Here is a 6000-nt window from a genome sequence, read left to right as displayed (position 1 = left end):
CAGACATCAACGCAGAGGAAGACCCACTTCGTTAAATGGGACAACTTTCGGAAAGTCATCGACAACCTCCCCGGCCAAGACTTAGCCCAAAAGATTCAGACGGCACTCGAGCAAGCCATGGAAACTTATAACATAAGAGACGACGCCCCAACCCCGGACCTCCATCTCCTAAACCTATGGGCAAGTCGGCTTCAAGCCCTACAACGCTACCGGAAGAAGAAGAGCTCTAAACAGCTACGAATCAAGCTTAACCTAGCCACAGCCAGAGCCAGACGCTACACACTTGAGCTAAGCCGGCATAGATGGAGGTCACACTGCAATTCATTCAACGAGAAAACGGGCCTGAAGAAAGTATGGCGCACATACAAATGCATGGCGGGTAAAATTAGATCTGCAGGTACCAGCGGCAACCTAGCCCTCAGTCTAGGACTCACGGAAGAAGAGGTAGCAGAACTCGCGGGAGACATATTCTTTCCGCAGCCAGCAACGGCACCCCCAGCGGACTGCTACAAGCCTAGCAAGATCAAAGTACCGACCGACGAGGATCTCCCATTCACCATGGGAGAGCTGCAGGCAGCTCTCGCCAAAGCAAAGGCGAACACGGCACCTGGGCCAGACCGAGTTACGGTTGCGGCGCTACGAAACTTGCCTGAGAAGGACACCGCCGACCTTCTAGACCGGATCAACAGGATCTGGAAAGAGGGCATCATTCCGACAGAATGGAAGACATCCGCTGTCCTTCCGATCACAAAACCAGGCAAAATTCCATCCGACCTCCGGAATCTCCGCCCAATTTCTCTCACTTCGAACTTCTGCAAGCTTATGGAAAGAATGGTTCTAGCTCGAATCACATGGATCCTCGAAACACACCGGAAACTGCACCCTATGCAGACGGGGTTTCGTCCCAACCTCTCGACTCAAGACAGCCTGGCGCTTATACACAAGGACATGACCGAAAACCCTGCCAATGCAAAGCCCAGAACGATGGTAGCCATCGACATAAAAAAGGCTTTTGACACAATACCTCACGACACAGTAATCCGCGCAGCAGAAAGAAGAGGACTACATGGACGCATACTCAACTTCATCAAGGCATTCCTGAAGGACAGGCAGTTTCACGTCATCATAGGTCGCACCAAAGGAACCCCCAAACCTAACCACATCGGGGTCCCCCAAGGGGCGATATTATCCCCCACTTTATTTAACATGGCAATGACGGGCCTGGCCTTCGAACTCCAAGAGATCGATGACCTAGGATTTACTATGTATGCTGATGATGTCACATTATGGACTATTAAAGGAACCGCCTCGAAACAACAGGCCATACTTCAAAAAGCCTTAAACGTCACCGACAAATACATGAAAAAAACGGGACTGCAGATATCTACCGAAAAGACTGCCTATATGACCATAACTAGCAAACGAGCCCGAGGCAAGCATAACATTCAGCTAGTCCTTAACGGTGCTCCCATACAACCACAACCCAGAATTAAGGTTTTAGGCCTAACTTTCGACGAAGACGGTAGAGCTACAAGCTGGCAGAAGCAAATTAAGGCTCAGTGGAAGGACGGACTCAACCTCCTCAAACGGATTACCAGCAAATCATGGGGATGTCAGGAGGATTTGCTCCGAAGATTTGTCCGAGCACTGCTCGTCTCCAGGGCAGTGTACGGAATAAACTATCTTAGGCTCACAGCGACGCAAAGAGAGAAACTCGAGGTTCTCAACAGGTCCGCAATGAGGGTAATCACAGGCCTGCCAAAAATTACACCCATCAAGGAACTGCACAAAGCAGCTCAGGTCAACACCATCGAAGAGATCGCTCAAGAAATGAAGAACAGTCAGTACAACAGGCTGGAGAAGACATGGAACGGACGCATCATACTAGAAAAACTAGGCAGAAGGACGTGGTGCATTCCAAGCAACCAACCATCACAGCCCCCGTGGGAGGACGAACCTGTCGTCTCCCTCAAACCTATACCCATGAATCAAGGTGAAGGACACAGGAAACGTCACGCAGCTGCAGCCAAAAAACACCTCGGAGATCTCGGAAGACTTAGGGAACAGGAAGACGTCGAAATCCTATATACGGACGCAGCAAGAGACAATGACGGGAGAACGGCCGTAGCCTGGTTAGCAGAGAGCTCCTCCAAGAAAGAGAGTAAGCTCGCACCAATAACACCCAGCACAAAAACAGCAGAACTGCTCGCCATCCAGTTAGCAATTGAAGCTCATGTAGAAAGCACCAACAAACACCTGTACATATTCACCGACTCGAAGGAAGCGGTTAAAGAATGCCTTCATATAGGCAGCAAGAACAATATTACACGAAAAATCAAGAATTTAGCAAAAACAATACGTCTTAAAGGAAGGCGGCTTGAACTGTCATGGATTCCGGGACACATGGAAATTCCAGGAAACGAAGAGGCGAACGAGGCCGCGAGGGCTAGACTACAAGATGACGTACCCTCACAAGGACTCGCCTCCTCTTCGGTCAGAGAGAAACCCGTGGCACCGGACCCAGAGGAACAGAAAGAGATGGAGCGGATAGCCAGGAAACAACGACTGGCATCCCTGCTGCCCATGGACGACTGCCCCATCCCACCAGGCTTTACCAGATTGGAGAGGGTATGCATCCGAAGGCTCCAGACATGCACAGCCCTGACCCCAGTATGGCGTGCTCGATTTTATAAGCCTACTTCACCGAACGATCCCGGACCAGACCCGCTCTGTAAAACTTGCAGCGGTCCTGCTACCTGCCAGCACCTTATATGGGACTGTCTGGCCACCAGCAAGGAAAGACAAGCTGCCATACACGAACTGCCCGCGGAAGCCAGACCCACAAACTACCGAGAATGGACAAGACCGGCCAGTGACAACGTCAATAGGAAACAAATATTAACCTCTCTGTTGGGCTACGTATGCTCGGCGGGCCTTCCTCAAATCATTTAACTTCCTCCCATTCCCCTACCCTCATCACCCTATTCCCTACCCCCATCAAGGCTAGATGATATTTATCAAGAAGCCTTGACATAACCCTTTCATCAATAAAAAAACGTTTAACCACCACCTAACCCTCAATATGAGAGCGCGAATACTATACCTTTTATCTTTTGTGTTTCATAACGGTGTGTACCTTTTGGGAGATAGCCTATTTTGCTTGCCCACATTTTTAATATGTTTTCACTTACACGCTGATCGTCGCCCGACGTTGCCAAACATTATTTTGTATTCCTCGTTTGCTGCCTTATTTTTACGGTAGAATCCCTCTCTATGATAAAATGAGTTTTTTTTTTTTTGCATATCTTTTTTTCGTTATTATTTTTACAGTATCTCTACTACATCAGTGCTGTGCTTGTACCATCATTACCAGCATACCTGAGCTTTTCACCGTTTAGTCATATCCTTGCTCTACCAGTCATAAAGTGAACAATATAAAATCACATCAAAAGATTACTACTATGTAGAAATTTTTGTTTTCGAGTAAAACCCCATTATTATCTGCAACTGGGAGCACGACACAAGTCCGATCCAATCAAATTGCGCTAAAGCAATCTATCGTTTTCTCTTTGAAAATAATAGCAAAAAATGGCTCTCTCGAGTCCTATTTTTAAAGCTAATTAAATTGATAGAAAAACTAGCAATAAAACGAATACACGCAGAGGCAATTGCGAAAACAACTACCGTTTGCCGTGTAAGTTATTTCCGTAGGCAATTAATGTTCGACTGTGCTTCTGTGTATGGCAAGCAAAAAAATACAACAAAAATACAACTGGAACACTTTGGGAGCAGGCGAAAAAGCTAGATTAGGTTTGCATCAAATAAAAAAAAAGAAATATATGTGTGCTTAAAAAAATAAAACTGGATATTTAGTTTCTCCGTCTCTTTTCTCCTCCTTTATGTATCCGGAAGGCTACATTTGTAGTTCTTGTTTTTCTCCTTTTTTTTTTTTTGTGTGTGTGTGTGTGAACCTTGATCACGGCACGACTGCTACCGTCTACCTGTTCTAATAAAATGTAAATACAATAAATATAAAAAGACATATATAACTACCACCATGTTTTTTTTTTTTTTTTTTCGCTCTTAAAATGTACGTACATTTGCTTTCTTATACCGCGTCGCGGTATACCTGCAAAGCAATCTGAAATTAGTTAAACATTTTCGTAACGCCGCCTCAATATCGCGAAATGAATTTCGTCTTTTGAAGCACCTGTCGCGTGCAATATCATGAGTGTAGAGAACGTGCGAAGCTATCTCCGCTCTTCTCTCACGTCGCAGTTGCTTTGTGTATAGGGGACGCTTATGCCTATATAAGTATTACAGTCTGTACGCGCGCGCTCACTCAAATTGTAGCTTATGAATTATATTTTAGCGGCGCAAAGTCCTTCTAAAGCCCATACCCTACGAACCGCAAATGAAAAGGGGGAAGAAAAGAAAAAAAAAAAAAGAGAAATACACACGAAAAAAGGTTCCCTAATATTTTGAGGAGCTGTGACCATTTCACACAAGAACGCCCGTTGAAATGAGTTAGCGGAAGATTCAAAGCGGCTCTCGCGGTGTTGGGGATCTCATGATTAAAGAGCTCGTTTTATTTATTTTTGTGTTAGATTTGTTTCATGACACGCGTCGTTGCGTTACGGGGTACGAGAGTTTGAATAAGCGTTACGCGAATATTAGCTGGGATGAGGCAATAGAAACGAGTATACTAATTTTTTTCCCCAAGATTTTTTTTTTTTTACGTCTTTTTGCACGTGACTCGGTTGCGTTGTAAGTTAGCCTTCGTTAATAAAAATAAAAAAGTAAATAAAAAAGAAAAGGAAGGCGAGAAAAAAGAAATAAGAAAGAACGGCAGATGATCAGTGTGCAAATTAGCGAGGCCAAGATGTGCAGTATATTACGGTATACTGTTTCACTAGTAACGAGGAAAAGGGAGACTGGATGAAGAGAGAAAAATCGGGGCATATTAATGAAACTTTAGGGACGTGACTCGCTTTTAGAAGTTTTCGTTGTGGTTTTTTTCTTCGGAAAGTGCGAATTTAATTATGTTGTTGCAAGCGTGCGTGTAAAATGTTTTTGTTTCTTTTTTTGGTAATTGGATATGTTTAGTTACCATGCGAGGAGGTGGCAACTTAGTACCGAGTTGGTTTAAAGGATAATTAGTTTAAGTTATTTTTTTATTTCTTTTCATACGAGTTGTGCGTTTTTATTTTATTATACGAGTTTTACGTTTGCATGCTAATAAAAATTGCGATTATTATTATTATTATTAATTTTTTTTTTTTTTTACACTGATGCCGAAATTTAGAACTGTTAAACACGGTTCTTTCATGTTTCTGATGTAGAAGCTATACGCCGATATTCGCTCGAGTAATTTTTTGCTCCTGCGATAAATGTCACCGCTGTTTCTACTTTCAAAGACCGTGCAAGGCTGGCTAATAATGTCACTGTGAATGCCATATACTTGGGCGTATCCGTTTGGATGCGTAATTTAGTCGCATCTATAATTTGCTTAAAAAGTAGTTAATTGCAATAATAAGTGCGAGCGCACAAAACGTAATTCAATTTGATTACAAGTTCAAGAAAGTTAGGTTTAGGTTTACTCGCAGCAGTGCGAGTCTTATTTCATTTTTTTCGATCTTTTGTTTTTGTTTGTTTTTGTAGCGCATTTCTACCTCTGCCAGCCCCCTCCTTACGTAATGACCTTGAAAAAGGGCCCTAAAGGAATTAAAAAATGAAATTAAATGAAATAAAATGAAATGAAAGCAATTATTTCGCGATTCGCTCTCCTTCAGAGTCACCTCGCTTTAGTGCATGATGTTCACGCAGCAGCATTTTGAGGCTCGGAGTTTTGTTTTCTTCACCAACTTTATTTATCGAGTATTAGCTTCGCCAACTTTATTAATTATATGATTGGACGCCGAGCCTCTGGGTATACGATATAAATCGTCACGGAAATTTTAAGTAAGTTCATCTTTAGGTCGGTTCACACAGGGGCGTTTT

Source organism: Ixodes scapularis, unplaced genomic scaffold, assembly GCF_016920785.2.
Source record: "Ixodes scapularis isolate PalLabHiFi unplaced genomic scaffold, ASM1692078v2 PGA_scaffold4__175_contigs__length_147842914, whole genome shotgun sequence".
In the NCBI taxonomy this organism is placed as follows: Eukaryota; Metazoa; Arthropoda; class Arachnida; order Ixodida; family Ixodidae; genus Ixodes; species Ixodes scapularis.
This window is presented reverse-complemented; position numbering follows the sequence as displayed.